Source organism: Podarcis gaigeae, assembly GCF_964106915.1.
Source record: "Podarcis gaigeae genome assembly, chromosome: 6".
NCBI lineage: Eukaryota > Metazoa > Chordata > Lepidosauria > Squamata > Lacertidae > Podarcis > Podarcis gaigeae.
Genome location: NC_139682.1, coordinates 61,394,069 through 61,413,595, shown reverse-complemented (window position 1 = coordinate 61,413,595; position 19,527 = coordinate 61,394,069). Strand labels below are relative to the sequence as shown.

Below are 19,527 nucleotides of genomic sequence, written 5' to 3'. Positions count from 1 at the left end.
TTGAATATTATTGTTTACTCACACTGTAAACTCACTGTTACTCACACTGTTTACTCACACAAGCTTCGAGTGCCATAGAAAGTCTGGGAAACAGCATTTCACAGCAAGGTTTATTTCCGTTCTATGGAATCTCCAGCCTTTGCGACTAATTAGGCCCACCAGGCCTCCCCATTTGGCCTGCAGGACAGTTTTGGCCAAGCCACATTCACCTGTCGTACACCTGACATCAGATATGGGGCAAGTAAAACCCTGGGCATTTGGAAAGAAGTGTCTCCCTTAGGATCCCTTTAGAGGGATTCCCATTTTCCTGGAAGGGGGGCAGGTGGAGACTTCCAGCTTACCCCCCTCTGACCCTGACTAAGAATCCAACCCAATGTCTAATCTGCCAAAAGTTGTGACGATTGCTATGAGTTGGGCATACAAAAAGCCCAGACTCACCCAATTTTGTCTGGGGAGAAAATTCATCCTGGGCCCCAAATATGGCAACCAGATACTTCCATAGCAAAGTCATACCCTTGACTTGCCCCTTGGAGTCGCAGTCCTGCTGTACAGGAAGGGAGGGAGGGAGATCCAGCTCTAACTGAGGAGCTGGGTCCCATGGCTGCTGGAATTTATGGCTTGGAAGAGGACCTGAGTGAAGATTCCAGTCAGCCATGTCTGACTCCCACTTCCTGCTCCAGGGCTGCCTGCTATTGGTCCAATTTAAGGGTGGACCCAAATTCAAAAAATCTGTGGTTTCTGGGAAAGGATATGACATCTCCCATTGGCCATTTGGGAGATGGAAGAAGTGACCTGGAAATGGCAGTGAGATGCGCTAGGACGCAAAGGCTGCGTCATGCAAGAGAACGCAAGTGGGCTTTAAATTTAAAAGAAAAAAAAAATAGAAGGAACTTTGAGAATAAATGCATTCATTTGATTTACAAAACTGGAGATGAAACGGGTGGCAAAGAGTCTGTTCAATTGGGTAAGATTTTATGGGCTTTCAGATAGGTAATTTTAATGTTATATATAGCAGAACATACCAACACACATGTATTAGAACCATAAGATTTATTTTCATATTCTTAAACTCTCTGCCATATTCTGTAATGTTGTTCCAACTCTATGTGGAGTAAAATGTAAAAGCTTTTGCTTGGCAAGAAAACATTAATGCAAATGGATAAATAATATTCCGTCATACTTTCCAAAAGAGCACAAAATGGTTGTGTCCAACCTAAAATAAAATACATGCTCACTCTGTTTCATGACAAAAATTTGGAAATTCAGAGCTTATATTTTACTTTGGAAGGGGAGAGAGAAAATTATCTCAGATACTGTTTTTGTATTATTTGAAGTATGCTAGGGATTCTTTGAGAGGAATGGTGGGATATAAATCTAATAAACAAACAAATAATATTAAGGTGCAGTTCTGAAACTTAGGTTTTTGCTTTGTCCACTTATAAATTGATATTTCTAAAGCCTGCATGGAACTACATTGTCTGAATGCATGTTGTACCATGTACATTAGACAACACTTTTGTAAACTGCAAAAATGTATCTTTCTGAATGTGTGGTCGCTACCAAATCTACTGTCCACTGGAATCTTTTAGACAATGACACAATCCCATAAGTATCCCATTGTTATTGACTGAAGATGCAGGTAGTTATCACATGAGTTATCTGAAGCAAAAAGCAAAATAAAGTAATAAAACAGCTATAATAATGCTATGTTGATGTAATTTAATGGCTCATATGATACCTTAGAAGAAGAGATAATGAAAAATCCTATTTCTCCAGTGAACAAAGCAAGGTAATTTCACTGCTAAAGCACCCATGACAGATGGCCAACAACTAAATATGTTTATTTGAGATTCCTGCATTGCAGGGGGTTGGACTAGATGACAAAATCCCCTCTAAGTAACTGTTTTCAGGATAGTGCCTTGAATTCACAAATCTGGATGGAAGTTTAGTATATAAAAATATTTTGGGTATGCTCTTGGTCATACAGACGAGTGGGCTGTCCAGGTTTTCGTAAATACAAACAGCCCTCGCCACTCTGTAGCCATACAGCCAACAATTCTAGACAACAATCCCAGTGCTGGTAGTGAGAACGGGCCAAATCTAGCCCTCTGAAAATAACCTCCTTCTTTGTATATTAATGTTTTCCAGTAATCACTTCTTTCCAGAAGTGGTTTCCTTTCCAGCTCTGTATGGAGGCACAAAACTATGGTAGCTGCTGTCAGATCAACAGCAGCTGTTACTAGTTATGGAACAGCATTGATAACACTGCTTGGATCTTTCCTGGCAGCTTTCTTACATCATTTTTGAACGTGAACTACAGCTCGTAAGCTCACATTATGAAAATGGCAAGAAACACCTAGAATTTGCCTTTTTTGTTTGATGGAGCTATGCTGGTTTCCCTTGGAAAATGGCTAGCCTCCCAAACTTAGGATAAAGAAATCTGTACAACGGGGGTATTCAATGCTATCTCTACTCAGAGTAGATCTATTGACGTTAATGGACATAACACAGGTTCATCCACTTTTAATGGGTAGAATTCTAATGAGTATAATTTAGTTGGCTACAACTCCACACGAGGATTAGACAAATAGGCTATGGCTATCAATGCTGTGCACCGTGCATGCTACTGGATTTTGTATCTTGTACGAAAGTCTCTGTATTTCATGTGCTTGCTGCACCAGCACATGAACATTAGCTGCTGGGATAGCTCAGTCAGTACAGCATGAGGCTCTTAATCTCATTTGGCATCAGGCGCAGAAACTGATATTCTGAGAATCTCAGTTAAGATCTAAAAACAAACCAAAATCCAGAAAACCAAAACTACAATAAAAGCTAGAAACAAAACCTGAAAATTTCTAGTTCTTCTGATGGCCTGGATAACCTTGAAAACAGGTTGGGCAGTCAGGGCCGGCCCAAGTAATTTTGGTACCTGAGGAGAACCACAAGATGGCACACCCACCCACACCCTGCCAGGGAAGAAAAGAGTGAGTGAAGGTTTATATCAGGAACAAGAGCAGGGGGGATAAAGATCTACATCAGGAACTGCTGCCCCTGTGGATCCTGCTGCTTGAGGCAGTTGCCTCACCTTGCCTCATGGGTGGGCCAACCCTGTGGGCAGTATATCTGGCAACATCTTAGAAAGCCTAAACAGACTGGACTGGAGTTCTGGTTAGAGTGGAGCTTCAGTGCTCTGTAGAGCTCCTTGGCTGACAGAACCAGCATTATGCAAAAACAATCAGTTTGATTTGTTCGCACAATATATTCCAAGTGCAGAACTTAGGCTCCACTTGCTACAGTATTTGTAGCAAGAAAAACTCTTGCTCAGACAAATATTTTACTACTCTATAGCTGTCTTCACCTAGCTATATGGAACTCTCATAATTTGCTCTGTGGGTTACAATAAGAACCAATACCAGTCTTATGCTCAGTGTTCATTGATTTTGCAGCTACAGATAGTAAAAATGCAGCTGGATTTGGTGTTACTTATCACCGGATAATCACGCTCAGTTGTTAGCCCAGGAAGTCGAAGTTAAATCCCAATTAAATTGAAATGTGAGAGGAAAGAACTTCCCTTTTGGAACCAGCAAAGCTTTAGCCCTTAGGTTATTTTTAAAACTCTTGTTCTACCAAATTCCTTTTTAGCTGATACTTGATACCTTTTTAACATGAGCTTTATTAACAGTGATGAAGTGCAACAACTTCACAGTCAAGCAGTTGTATCTGTGCTGGCCACCCAGACAGCCACCCTTTCATGGCTTTGTTGTAGCTTTCTAGCATAAATAATATAGGTCTAATGTATCTGAGGTCCTGCTTAGTAAAACACTTCACTGTTTTTGCACATACAAAACCTATTTATCTGACACATTGGACCAGGAAGCTGAGATTCTCTAGAGGAATGTTGCACACATATATTCTTTGCCATAAGTAGGAATTATTATACGCACACTTTAACACAGTATGAGCCTTTAACTTCTTTTTTTACGCTTATGAGGTAGAGAACAGGATACTTTTTACCTCTTAGTATTTCTCCAGAATGATATACATGGCCATAAACATTGTGCCAAATCCCAAAGTAACTACTTAGATTCTATACAATCCTTAAGACAGAAGTGCTTTATACGTAAGATTTGGTCTACTGTTCTTTTTGCTGAATACCATGTATGTAATAAACTAGTTATAACTCTAAATACTGAAGATAATGATGGCATTAATGAGGCAAACTCGGCATATATGAACTGCTTTTCTTTTCATAGGCAAGCCAAGTGATCAATAACTGAGACAGCAACAAACTCATCCTCGATTACTTAAAAGGTCCCACGTCTCTTTAGCAAGTTCTTCTTGCGGAACTTGAGGCAATACATATGTTATTAAACATAAATCAATAAGTGTATTGTAAGCATATCAGTAAACCACATGCAAAACTATGCCTCTAGATATTAAGTTATATCCCATTTGCACAAGGAATTCTGTTTCCGCAGTGGAACTTCGCTTGCCTCTCCTCCCTCTGTCTCATACCCAAATCTGTTCTGGATTTCACCCCAACCTCCCAGAGCAGATTTGGCGGAGGTGGGCACAGTGTCATGCAGGAAGAGGAGAGGGAGGGGAAGTTCCGCTGCGCACACTGATCTCTACCACCAGCCCTGACTTCCTATCTAAAATAAATACATGTAGCTGCATTTAGAACATAATCTTGCTGATAATTACTTTTCAATCCATTTCTGATAGTGCCCACTTTGTAACTTGCACACTTGCTGGTCAAATATTTTGTATCACATGCTGGAGTCTGCACTTCATTATAAAATGCTCATATGCCTTGCTGTGCTATTAAAGTATTTAAATTACTTAACACTGGTATTTTGACAGAAACCTGACGACAATTTGATATAGGGTGAGGAGGAGAACTTTCCCCACTTCTGTCCCAAATGGCAACAACATCCTAGCCTACCCAAGCACTTGATGTGTCTCTGCTTTTCTGCATCACCAGATAGAAAAAGAGTGAAGGGCCCATAAGTAATCTAAAAGACGAGGAAGGACTGGTCCGGGTTTTTGTTTTGATCTGTTTGGCAAATAGCTCTTTGATTGTATGCTGAGAAGCGTAACAATCACATGTAACCATCAAGGGTTGATCAGGATACGATTTCCTCATATTCATTTGGAAGATCAGTAATTCAGCAATCACACTATGATGCTGATCATTATCTTGACTACAGAAATCCCTTATCTTACACAGGGGTTCAGTTCTAAGAGTTACACAAGTATACACAAAAATCACAGCCCATGGCTAATGGGAGAGGGAGGGAGCATCCCTAGCACTGCCAGAGATGATGTGCCAAGCTCAGCAAGCAAGGTGGAGAGCGTCAAAACTCTTTTTGTGCTTGGTCAACTTGGGTTACCTGTTGTGAAAACAGCTTTGAAGCGCTCTCGCAGACTCTGGAAGGCCAAGGATGCTCACATGAGATCTCATGGGAAGTCACATTGTCTCACAGGAAGATCCCAGAGCTTTCCAGAGTTGGTATGCTGATCAGGCCTTGCTCCACAAGCGATTTGGAGCTTAAAGGCTCTTTCCATAGCAGGGACAAAAAGCGTTTTTAAGCTCTCTCCTTTGTCTGGGACTTGACTTGCACAATTTCAACCAGCCCACCTTCATTGATGAATATTTGAAATTCCACAAGTCAAATGTGTGTAAGATGAGGGATTACTGTAAATACTATCCTGAGACTCCTCGTTTTCATCCTTAACTAGTAGAATTCCCTTTTCACCTATGAACAAGCAATGCAAAAATCTGTTGAGCACCAAAATGGTAACAGTCAACCTTTAATTCAACAGAAGAAAATGGGAAAGTGCATCTTCTTTAGGTGTTCACTGCAAATGTCAATTGAGGACAGCAGGAAGGTCGGAATGCATGGAGTGGTGGTTCCTGGAATGTGAGTGTCCTAGGCTTGTCTCCATGCTTAGCTGGCTGTGGATACCATACCTAGAAATGTGCCGTCTCAAAATAAAGAAAAGTATACAGAGTATAGTTTCACTACTTATTTCTTAAAGGTGGAGATTTATATTTATAAAGGTTTTCACTAACATTTCAATAGAATGATGACATACTATTTTAGTGGTGTCCCCAATTTTTATTAAAAAAATTTTTAGAAGAAAAGCCAAATTATCCCATGTTTTATAAACAAAGGCAGCTTATCCATGGAAACCAAACCTGTAAAAATAAACATACCTTTCTGTTCTAAGTTTTCTTCTGTTCCTGCCAAAAAGAGACTGCTTTAGTTATGAAGGATATGAATATCTGATTATGTCACTCTCCAGGGGATGTTCTCAGGGGCTAGGGTACTAGTTACAAAATATATAAGCTTGGTACTCCCAAGTACTACAAATAAGGACAGGGTTGCAGATTCAGCACATTTAAGGAAAACAAAGGTCAAGCACAGAAAATCAGTCTAGGTTCAAACATCATCCAGAAACAAGATGGACTTGGACTATTGTCCAAGGTCAGTACAACAGGGAGGTCAGGCAAGGTGCAGTAAAACAGAGAACCTAGATTTAGGAACAAGGAGCTAAATACCCATGTTGTTTCCAACAACTAGACAACTCAAGAGGGATGCCTTATATACTGCTAGCTGTGGAGTAACAGGTATGCCTTACTCACAAATAGATCCCTTACTTACAAGGAGGCTAACTACTCTGGGTCTGCAGACACATACTGCACCATTGTTCTTTGGCCTGGACCCGAATACTTTGGTGACCTTCCTCTTGATGAATGCAGGGTTGCTGCACCTTCTGCTCAGAGAGTTCGAGGGGTTCCTCATCAGGTACCAATCCAGAGAGCCCCTCAAGGGGATCCACACCATTAGACTTAGAGGACCTGTCCTGCTCTTCAAGGTCCTTGTCTTGGGGGTGGGGTATGCAGATTGTCATCGGAGGACTTCATATCAGGTCAGAACATGGAATGAAACCAGTGGTTTCATCTCTTAGAAAGAAAGCTCAGGCTGCAATCCTAACACTACGTATGTATGAGTAAGCCCCATTGAATTCAGCGGGACTTACTTTTTTGTAGACATGATTAAGCTGGCACCATCAGCATCACTAGTGCCCTGCCTTAAGGGGGAAAAACACATAGTATAATAATATATTACTACGGCTATATGTTTAAATAAATATTGCTCTTGGTGAGCCAATATTACAAATTTAAGCATGATGAAAAACAGACTGACCAGATCTAACTATTAAATGAAAAACAAAATACGCTAATTGACAAAACTTAAGATGTATATGTTGGCTGGTTTCTAATGTAATACATATTACTAATTGCAAAAAACCAAAAAAAAATACACTAACAATTCTAATTGAAGTCTACTGGAAAAACAGCTTTAAACTAACTCTTATTCTATGTCCCCTTAAAGTGTTTTCCCTGTGCCAAAAGTCTCTTTTTATACATAAAGATAGCTGCAGTGTACCAGCAAATCTCATTCTACTTGGTCTTCTCTAGAGGTTGGCCACCCACCACCTTCTCCCCCTCTCTTACTCCTGTTGATGAAGTGCCCAGAAACAAATGACCTGAGATGGAATAAAGTGTGCCTCTTCCATTTCATGTACTCAGTTGCAGAATCTTTCTTTTGGGGCATGCTTACCCACACCGCCAGTGCCTTTTTGCTCAGTTCCCCCCTGGTTGGTGAGGAGGGCTTAGAAAACCCATGTGGTCTCTAGTGCAGGTGGTTGTATGTCACCAGTAAGCAGCTCCTCTCATGTCTCTGTGCAGTCCCCTAGTACAAAATGGTTCACTGCCTTATATGGAGGGGGCTCCTGTTATTGTGACAAACTTTGTAGAACTTTTCATCCCAATGCAACCATCTGATTTGACTAGCAGACCTGGCACACAAGCAGCCCCTTTTCAGCTGTTCTTCCTCCCTCCTTTCCCAGCACAAATATTATCACATAAAGGGGAAAGCAGGGATGAAACTTACTGTTCCCGCAGGCCCCCAGATGTTGTCACCCCCCCGAATATCTGCAGTGGGCTGCCTGCTCTACCCAGGGTTCTAAATCACTGAAGTAGAGCAAGCTTCCTCAGTGCAGATGTTCAACCATCAACATGTGAAGGGCAGTGGGAGAAAGCAGGTCTAAAAGACTCACCACTGCACTAGGGCAAGGGAAAGAAAATAGGACTATGCTTTCATGAAGGCTGAGGCATGGTAGTCCAAGAACACTTTAGTACAGAGAAGGTACTATGGATGTAGGATTGTTTTTCTTCTTTGTGTATGTTGCCATAACTGGAGCAGAAATTTCACTCACTCTTCAAAACAAAGCAACTGCCACCAGGATTGCCATCTTGAGATAAAGATGCATAAGAATGAAGGTTGTATTCAGCTCAAACAGCTTCTCAATTGGGAGGGAGGGTGTAGTCGCGTGCAAACCTAAGCCATGCTCTTTTTTAGAGAGATGAGGCTTTCTCCTGGAAACCTTTCCAAACAAACCATACTTGTTCTGTCTTTTTCTAATTGTACTGTCATGAACCTTAACATTTAACATGCTAACTGAGGCCTGTAGAGCCTGACATGTAACTTTTGGTTTGTTTGTGTCTCTGAGCATTGCATGGTCTGACCTTGGGGTGAATTTGCTGGGACATCCACTCCTGAGAAGATTAACAACTGTCTTGAATGTTTTCCACTTTCGAATAATCTTTCTCACTGTAGAATGATAGACTTAAAATTGGTCGGAGGTGACCTTTCCCAGTTTCACAGGCAGCAATGCACTTGCTTATCTTTCCTCCTTGCTATAGTGTTAAAGCACACCTCAGTGATCCAGACCATCAAACTGCCAAAGGTTCAGTTTTTATAGAGGTGGGCACACTTGCTGATGATCAATTAAGCAAGGGTATTTTATTAACAGCCCCTGTCCACTACTTAGCCTCTTAATTCCTATGGAAGCAGTAAGAGTGTACTTAGTTTTTCACACATGATTTCTCCATCTTGGCTTTATTTCTGTTAAATAAATCATGACACGGTATGATATGTCATGTGTTGTTGTTCATCTGAGGTTGCATTTATCTATTTTAAGACCTGCTAAGGAACAAGTGATTGCTATTATGTCCTGATATGTAAAATCACAGAATTCAAATAGGGTGCACTTTATTTTCCCCATGGCTGTATGTGAAGGAGAAATGTCAACTTTGCTGCTGCTAAATTATCTGGGGTTTGTTTGGTTTAGAGCCTTGGCTTTCTAACATCATTTGGGGCAGCTGTTGAGTCCCAATGTCTTATATGCAGTTACTCTTAGTTAAAATAGATGAAGTGGTTTAACAACTGTGAAAACATTAGAAGTTCACATAACTTGTGCGCCTTTCATAAATTCCACTCCTGATAGACACGTATAAATAGAAGCTATCCTTTGGGGAATAACTGGTCAGCTTTAAGAATCTCAGGAGCTATATTAAAATGGTGTCGGAAAAAGTTGGAAAAGAGATTACTCTTGAGATAAGAAACTGATTCCTAAAGCAACAAACATCTATGGACACGTGCTCCATTGAAAATTAAGACCTGCCACTAACACATGCCGAAGAGTAGGCATTTTCTTCAAAATTACCAAATTATACTTCTATCACTTCTTGTGAGTCTATGAAGGTGTGGGAGTGTGGGGAAAGCAGAAGGTAACTCATCATTTTCGGGGACAGGGAAGACCACCACTATAGTAGGCACCCACAACAGCCCCCAAGTTGAAAGGTATTTCATTCTATGTCTCAATTAGAGGGGTTGGTTTTTTTTTTTTTTTGGTAAATGATGCTAGCTCCTGACTTTGGATTTTGGGATCTTGCTTCTTCATCAGCAAGGAAAAGTGAGTCTTATACTTTGAAGCAAGGTGAAAGTCAGCACCACAGACAGAAACTTCAAAACAAGCCAACAGCCACACACCCCTCCAAACACAAAGCCTAAAGATGGACATTTAAACAGCTCCTACGTATGTCAGCCCCGGCTTTATTTTAAAACTTTTGAATTTTTATATTTCAGGACAATGTTATTTTTAAAGACCATGAGCAGAAGTCACAATATTGCTAGTCATGTAGCCACATGCTGATTCCTTATTGAAACCTGGTGGAAATGTGGGGCCAGCCTGAATGGCTTGGTAGATGATATGAGTCAGGGGAATGGAAGGGGTGAAAGTTATCAAGTGCAACCTTTTCTTCCCCCATAATATGCCTGCACAGTCCCAATGCAGGGCCCTTAAAAGAGCAATGGCTCTTAACCAAAGTAAACTTAAATCCAAGCCATATTACAATCCATATTACAATTTCTGTCACAAGCATACAGTGAGAGTTTTGAAGAATATATACGTAAATACGCTAGTCAAATTGAACTTACAAAGATGTCAGTAGCACAAAAACAATTTTAAAATGTACCAGCAACTTGGAATATTTAATACTTTATTTTGGAAAAAAACACAAACCTTTTCTCTTAGCCAGCCATCTCTGTAGTTCCCTTATTTCTAGAATCTTGCCTAATTTCTTCTCTGCTTCCCAGGACACAACACTGCTATTCAAAATGTTAGAGATTCTATCATTTGATTGGCCTAAACAAACCTTTGGAGTCTTGGGCTACATAGAGTCAAATATACAATCACTGTGAAAATAACTCTGAAAGCCATTACCCAACATGGTGCTCACAGGTGTCCAGGATTTTTAATCCTAATTAATCTGTTTTTGTTGGCACCCCGTTATCATCTTAGACATGGGGATAAAATGTACTATACAGCACAGGAATAACAGCAGTGACCAGGTGACTAGTACAGCTTTGTTCAGTCCTGAACAGTCCTTTCTACTAGTCCTTTTCTCTTTCCCTACCTGTTTCCTCTGCACCCAATGGGCTGCCAGGGGAGGGCAAAATAACTGTTCTGTTCCATTTGCAAAGAGCTCTGGAAATTAGGCCAAAGGCTGCATACAATTAGGCCTAGGTTGCTGATCCTCTGAGTTAAGGAAACCATGTTTTTCTGCCTTGTCTTTGGTTATGAAAAAGTTGTATGGCACAGCATGTGTCCCCACCACACCACTGTCTAGCTTCCTTTGTCCCTCAGAAGATACCCCAAGACTTATTAGCTACAGTTGGATTTCACGTGAGTCTGTCCCTAGTATAATAGATGCAAAAGGTTTGAGGACGGCACAGTAATGTTTCCTCATTTTTTTAACATGTTATGTCAATATTTAAAGGTTTCTTTTAAAAATAGCAAGGACATCATCTAAAAAAAAAAGTAAACAGTATGGCTAATGTCCTTCTGTAAAACGTTTTATGACAAGGTCAATTTTAAATGATATTCTAAGTAATGCTACAGATAAACCTGTGTGCATTAATCATTTCATTTATCTGACTTATCGCTGAAAAATTATTACCTGAGGTTACAAAGATGTTTCAAAGAAGCTGTCTAAGACAACCCTGTTTTAATAAACTTGGCTATGGCATACTTGTGTTGTTTTACTTTATCAAGTCCAAAAACTGGAATCTAAGGCTGGCTAGAAAGCTGGTTTATATCAAGCAAAACTCTTATCATGAGCTTGGTAATAGAAAACATGCATTTTACAAATGCATTAAAAAAATAGCTTCAGCCAAGTATTGTTTAAAAAGATGCCTATATGCTACCAAAACAATGAAGCAATGTTAAATTTATGAGCAATATGCTTTGTATGTGACTCATAACATACAATGCCATGTCCACATCATTGGTTTTGTTAATGGACAGTTGCACTTGATTTTGGCATAGGTAGTATCAGCCTGTTCTCACAACAAAGGAGTTATCTAAATTAATACAAATATGGAACAATTCCAAATGATAATAGCTGTTCTGCCTTGACATGGGTAGTTTAATCTTTGACCTCTGGGTATAGGGCGGTATATAAATTCAATAAATAAAATAAAAAATCTCAAGTTCAAAACTAGGCAAGGCTGTCAGCGTATAATGTACACAGTGGAACTGGATGAGCCACTTTTGAAACCTGGGGGAATTTGAAAAGCTATTGCTGATGCAGTGCAAGGACCTGTTGTTGGAACTAAGAGAATAGCTCCCACCACTATGCAAGCTGAACAAAAATCTTTCAGAACAGGACATGAACCTGAATAAGGAAGGTGAAAGTAACTTGCCCCTGGAATTGCATGGGATATAAATGAAAACTGGTGGCATGGGCATTAGTCGACTCAGAACTGAAAAACCATCTAGATAACAAGGGAGTGGATAAATGTTTTGCTTTCCCACAGAAATAACCATGCACATTTTTTTGCTGTTAACAAGATCAATAAACTCGCCACATTGTGAAGTCAATGTTTAACCCCGTTTTACAGCAATTGACTTCTGATAGCAACTCCTACCATTACATTTCTGTCACTTTACTTACTTAGATATGGCCAGCACTGTAGCACTGTATATGGTTTTAATTTTCGGAATAAATGATGTAACACCTTATAATCTTTCTTCTGCACCCTTAATGATTTTGTGATGAAGTAATATAAGTTGCAAGTGACCTCTGTAACTACCACTCAAGACCATAATATACACACTGGCTATGCAAACTATATTATCTTTACCTCTAAAAGTCCTTTCTAAATGTTCTATGGTTTATAGCAGCAGTGAAAGGCAGTTCAGGTCACCAGGGATTTATTCCCCTTTTTAATGTTTTTACTAGACTGAATAAACACATTCCCAAAGATTGAGACCACTGGCTACTCCAAAGATCGGTGAAGCACAGGGTAAACTTGTTTAAGTTGAAGTCTGCAAGATTGACACTTCTTCACAACAATGGGCAGCTTTGTTAACTTTAAGTGGAACTGGTTTGGGCCACATAGCTTACAATGTGCCCTGTTCCATCGAAAGCAATAAATGAATCTGGCCTTACTGGCTTCATACTGAGTTTCAATGTCATCTTCTTCACAAAGCTGTCTGTTATAAAATGGTCTCATTAATACCATGAAGTCATCCTGCTCTGAGCCCCCAAAACATTGGTTGCAGTATAATGATTGTTTTCAGTTTCTGGTAGGCATCACAGAAGATATACACTTTGGCAATGAAGCCAGGCTAAGAAGAAGTCAGCAAACTTTTCTCCCATGGAAATAAAACTGGAATTCTTGTGGTATGGAGTGAGAAGAGTGTAGAGCATGTGGCTTTATCAGATCAGCCTCTCAGTTCCTGATATTCAATCACAGATAAAAGGAGCAAACCTCAGACTTTGCCTCAACTGGGTTGAATCAGCAATCGTTTTAAAAATTCAATAAAATCTCCCAACTCTTTCAAGTCCATGGTATATGCATGACAGAGTAGGATTAACACTGGACTTCTGGCATAGAAAACATCTTTCTTGTCATTTCTGCAGTTCTTTCCAAAACGGCCATCTGCATTAAGACACCCACAGTGGACTGAGTGGTTTTGTTTTGGGAGCTTTGGGGGCTTTGTTGCTGTGATTCCCCTCACTCCTATGAGGAGCTTGTTTGCTTGTTTTATAGCTCATCCCATTCTGAAAATTGTGAGTAGAAAACAAAATACAAATATCCTATTTTTATCTATCGATAAAATTCCACAGTTTGCAAACATGACCTGGCTTTTGAAGGTCTATCTGCCCACTGTGGGCAAGGCAGGATTTTGCTGTAATGGAAATTCAGATGTAATGATGCATTCACAGTTTCCGCCCTTCAGCCCTGTGGCTTTCTTGGCTACCCCCAAGTTTAAAAACTATGCATCATGAACCTATCAACTTTCCAGAAGGGAACACCCCAAATTGCTCAGCTTATTACTTCCTCCCACTCCCACACATTATTAATGAAATTCAGCCCTACAGTCTCAAGTGCTAAACCCTACATGAATTCTGCCAATCTGTTGAGTTCCTAGGATATCCAGATTTAACTCTTTTTGGCCAGTTGTTATTCAGCAACTCTTGCAGCGATTCAGTAACACAGAAATTGTGCAGTACTCAAGGCAAGCACATACAGATCTGGCTTCGATGTTCTGAGATGCTTGGCATACAGAAATTATTAACCTGTAACATCCTAGCTCACGGTTCATCCTCTTATCCATTGCAGCTACACAGCACTAGAGTGGGTTTTTTAATGCACGTAACTTTTTAGAAATGCTTCTAAATTTGAAATTGCACATGGTGGAGACATACAAGATTAAGAAACCTAACATTTCATTAAGAACATTTCATTAAGAAACCTAACATTGAGATTTTGTATTGGAGAGCCATTCTTAGTTTAATTTAGTTTAACTCTTAGTTTAATTCTATGGGCAGATATCTCTGTGTGTTCCTCTTAGTTACAGCAATGTAAAATCCTTCAAAGCTTTCAGTGAGCTTGCTTCTGATTTATACTGGTATAAGTGCACCATCAAGTCTAGGATAATGATATAAGAAGTGGAAAAGGAGAGGAAATGACATGAAGATGGAAAAGGCTAGAGTTTCAACCCATTTTCCCAGGCTAAAAGTATTTTCTCCCCTTTTAAGAAATCCTCTTATCTCTTGGAATCTGCTATGCCATGTCTGCAGCTGCTGCTGCTGTTGGAGCACCAGACTGTTCTATCTCTCTTCTGACTGCTGATCCATCATGGTAGCAGCCAAACAGCTTGAAGATTAAGGAAGTAGTACAGTTCTAAGGCCATTAAAAGAGTAGGCTGCTCTCTGGGTCATGGAAATTATCTCAGATTTCAATGCGTGGCAAATAATGGATTACTACTGGGATATGATTTTAACACTTTGGGGGTCAAGTCTATTTCTTGGTAGTTAGAAAGATGTGTCGGCATCATCATCATCATTATTTTTATTTTAAAAGGGCTGCCTTACAGTGAAAAAGACCAATGGTTATTCTACAGTGAAATCCTCTACATGTTCACTAGGAAGCAATCCCACTAAATCCAGTGATACTATTGGACTCTAACCTTAACCTAGAATTCAGGATACTGTGTTATAAATGTATCATCCCTATATTAGTACACCAGAGAAAGAAAGCAGGATCAAGTAAGGTATACTATGACAAACGTTGCTAGCAGCAGAATAGGAAAAGTAAAATGTTCCCATATTGGCTTCATAAGCAAATGAACCAAACATAACATACTGCTTGGGAAAGTCATATATTTCTACATGAGTAAAGGGCAATTGAGCCACACTGCGTGCCTGATACCAGTGTCATGCTCACTCTCCCAACCTGGCCCTCCAACCTCTGCATGTTGAGCACAAAGATGCCAGCTTCTTGACATAACTGAGGCAGCCCAACGCAATGCCTTGATCCAGGCAAGCAATTATATTTAAGATCGTTTTTTGTTATTTTTACTGTTATTTTAATATGTTTGTATTTTAACACTGTATGATATTTAAATCTTATTTTTGGCACAGTTGTCAGAGGGGTAGCCATATTAGTTTTTTTTTGTTTTTAGTCAAAAGCATCTTGGGGCACTCTGAAGAACAAGATGGCAAAAACTTCACTAGATTCCTGAAGTGTTATCTTCAATTAGCAAGAATACATATGCATGGTTTTAGGGCGTGTGTGGAATGTAGCCGGTGTGGTCAGAGGAAAATGAAATAGTACAAAAAAACTAGACAATAAGTAAAGATTAAATGTATGTAAAATAAGCACAGTGACCAGTCTTGAAGCATTTTGATGGTAACACAAACATCCTGCCATTGCTAGCTAATTAACACTGCAGTGGGATTTAAAAAAACTTGTTATCTCTCTTCAGCTGATAGAATTGAACTTGTCCATAAGTTGTTATTTCATTCTTCTTTCAAGAATTCTCACTTTAAGGTCACCAACAGAGTGTCCTGGGAGGCTGAAATGTTCTCCAACTGGGTTTTGTTAGTTGCTTTTATAAGATTGTTTTAGCACTAAAGAAAGGGAGAGGAATGGTGCTAAGTAGATCTTTCTGTCAGCATTTCTGCTTGTCTAACAGAAGGATCTCCAATCCCACCCAATTGCTTTGGGGGTTCTCCCAACCCTGTATAGTGAATTTGGGGCAGGCACAGAGTTTGTGCGGCAAGGAGGGGAGGGGGGAAAGCCCTGTTGTATAAGCAGGAATGGGTTAGTTCAAGCCAGCCCAATGATAAAAATGCTAACAATTCAATGCTGTCATAACATTTCTAGTCCTGTTCCTCTGTCATATATTTCTATTGCTGGTAAGTGGCATCACAATTTCTCCACTCAGCCAAAGGGAAACCATATAACTGTGCATTAATACATTTGTGCAAGCACTCTTGCAAACATTTAACACCAAGCAAGATTCAATGTACATATTACTTGTTGGATCAGAACCTACCAGCACAAACTAGATGCATATCAGGATATGGGCACTATCTAGTTCAACTGAATTACTTTCACTTGGATATCAGTTTTACCTGGGAAATCAGCCATATATCCAGGTCTATGGTAGGTTCTAGGTGTGCAGACCACATTCATATATTATGCCCTCATGAACAGCTGCTACTGTGGGAGGCAGAGCATGCATCTGGTGGGGATGGAGGTATTAAGGTTCTCTCTAGTTTCAACTCTTCATCACACATTTGGGGAGCTATCAGAAAAAGTACTGACTGATCTGCCACGTAACAATATCTAACTACTGCACTTTGGCTTTCTTTCTCTTAAAGCCATTTGAATGGGTACTTGTGGAAAGTAATACATCATGTTCATTACTACTGAAATCCATGATTCATTATGGCTTAACAAACCTCTCTCTTTCTAGCTTGAGACCTTGAGAGTTCAAGGACTTGGAATGAGGGCATTACAGTTTCTAACTTTGTTCCAGTCTGGACACTCAACTCCATATTTAGCACCGTTTCTTCCACACTTTACCCATTAGCCCAATAAGATATGTGACTGGATTCTCAGCATTTCCCTTAAATGAAGTGGTGGGGTGAGGTGAGGCTCTAAGCAAGACCAAGGAAGCAGCACAGGAGGTGGGGGTATTTAACCATTTCATCATGCACCCCAAGCACTACTATTTGCAACATTTTTGGGGGGAGATACAGTCATCATGCAGGTGTCTGCATTACAAATGCAGAGCAAATGGTAACCTGAGAGTGATGATGGGGGGGGGGGGGCGGGGAAGCAGACTAGAAAAGGGTTACATGTTATTAGCACTCACACTGCTCCCAGTGACAGATCTCCCTGTGCAATGTGTACTTTGGCCCACAGTTGCAGAGAGAGAAAGTGAGAAACCAACATTTATCAACTCTGTTATGCTGCAAATTCCAGAAGAAAACTTACTCAAGCAAAGTTTAAAAAAAACACCCCCCACATAACTCCCAACCTTTAGTTTAGTTTTACTCATTTTTCATGTTCCTTCCCACTATCAATCTACTGCACCTTGATTAACAGTAAAACTTAAAGTAGATGAAGGCAATGCATAGCATGACAGAAGTTGTGCCTCTTCTTACAAGTCTCTTCTGGATGGTCAAGGAAAGCAAGCATATACCGGCCATGGGATTTTTGTTCAAGGCCATAAAGCTAGAAGAAGGTATGCTACTAAGTAAAAAGAAAAGGCTTTAAGTAAATTGAATACTTTTATTTATTTGCTTGCCTAACACCTAAAGGTGCATTTTTGTGATTTTTCATTAGAAAGGATAGCAACATGTCACTTTCTTCTTTGACAGCCTTCCCCAGACTGACACAATTGTATTGCAATAGATAATAATAATAATAATAATAATAATAATAATAATAATAATTTATTATTTATACCCCGCCCATCTGGCTGAGTTTCCCCAGCCACTCTGGGCGGCTCCCAATCAGTGTTAAAAACAGTACAGCATTACATATTAAAAACTTCCCTGAACAGGGCTGCCTTAAGATGTCTTCTGAATGTCAGGTAATTCTTTATCTCTTTGACATCTGATGGGAGGGCGTTCCACAGGGTGGGCGCCACTACCGAGAAGGCCCTCTGTCTGGTTCCCTGTAGCCTCACTTCTCGCAATGAGGGAACCGCCAGAAGGCCCTTGGCGCTGGATCTCAGTGTCCGGGCTGAACGATGGGGGTGGAGACGCTCCTTCAGGTATACAGGACCGAGGCTGTTTAGGGCTTTAAAGGTCAGCACCAACACTTTGAATCGTGCTCGGAAACGTACTGGGAGCCAATGCAGATCTCTCAGAACCGGTATTATGTGGTCCCGGCGGCCACTCCCAGTCACCAGTCTAGCTGCCGCATTCTGGATTAATTGCAGTTTCCGGGTCACCTTCAAAAGTAGCCCCACGTAGAGTGCGTTGCAGTAGTCCAAGCGTGAGATAACTAGAGCATGCACCACTCTGGCGAGACAGTCCGCGGGGAGGTAGGGTCTTAGCCTGCGTACCAGGTGGAGCTGGTAGACAGCTGCCCTGGACACAGAGTTAACCTGCGCCTCCATGGACAGCTGTGAGTCCAAAATGACTCCCAGGCTGCGCACCTGGTCCTTCAGGGGCACAGTTACCCCATTCAGGACCAGGGAATCCTCCACACCTGCCCGCCTCCTGTCCCCCAAAAACAGTACTTCTGTCTTGTCAGGATTCAACCTCAATCTGTTAGCCGCCATCCAACCTCCAACCGCCTCCAGGCACTCACACAGGACCTTCACCGCCTTCACTGGTTCTGATTTAAAGGAGAGGTAGAGCTGGGTGTCATCTGCATACTGATGAACACCCAGTCCAAACCCCCTGATGATCTCTCCCAGCGGCTTCATATAGATATTAAAAAGCATGGGGGAGAGGACAGAACCCTGAGGCACCCCACAAGTGAGAGCCCAGGGGTCTGAACACTCACCCCCCACCACCACTTTCTGGACACGGCCCAGGAGGAAGGAGCGGAACCACTGTATGACAGTGCCCCCAGCTCCCAGCCCCTCTAGACGGTCCAGAAGGATGTTATGGTCGATGGTGTCAAAGGCCGCTGAGAGATCCAGCAGAACTAGGAAACAGCTCTCACCTTTGTCCCTAGCCCGCCGGAGATCATCAACCAGCGCGACCAAGGCAGTTTCAGTCCCATGGTGAGGCCTGAATCCCGATTGGAAGGGATCCAAATGGTCCGTTTCCTCCAGGCGTGCTTGGAGTTGTTCAGCAACCACCCGCTCAATCACCTTGCCCAAGAATGGCAGATTTGAGACTGGGCGATAGTTGGCCAAATTGGCCGGGTCTAAAGATGTTTTTTTAAGAAGCGGTTTAATGACCGCCTCTTTCAGCGGGTCTGGGAAGGCTCCCTCACAGAGGGAAGCATTCACCACCCCGCAGAGCCCATCGCCCAGCCCTTCCCGGCTCGCATTTATCAGCGAGGATGGGCAAGGATCAAGGAGACAGGTGGTCGGTTTCACTCGTCCAAGCAGCCTGTCCACATCCTCGGAGGTAACAGATTGGAATTGATCCCATGTAACAGGACCAGACAGAACTCTAGCACTCTCCCGTCCTGGCCCTGCTCCCACAGTGGAGTCTACCTCCTTCTGAATCTGAGCGATTTTATCTGCAAAAAACTTTGCAAAAGCATTGCAGGAGATCTTGGGGTCCCTACCAGGCCCCGGTGGTACAGGTGGTTCTGATAGATTGCGAACCACCTGAAAAAG

At 41.3% G+C, this 19,527-nt stretch overlaps 1 protein-coding gene across 3 annotated transcripts in view; it reads right to left on the bottom strand.

Moving 5' to 3' along the window:
- Positions 1-19,527, bottom strand: part of ROR1 (receptor tyrosine kinase like orphan receptor 1) — a 162,163-nt gene that overhangs the window by 13,765 nt on the left and 128,871 nt on the right. Inside the window, exon 1 of one of the 3 annotated variants that reach the window (XM_083742862.1) lies at positions 61-9,664. The exons of the other annotated variants lie outside the window; for them this stretch is intronic. The gene's annotated coding sequence lies outside the window, so the exon portion shown is untranslated. Of the gene's footprint in view, positions 1-60; positions 9,665-19,527 lie in introns of those variants that run through there. 3 annotated transcript variants of the gene reach the window in all.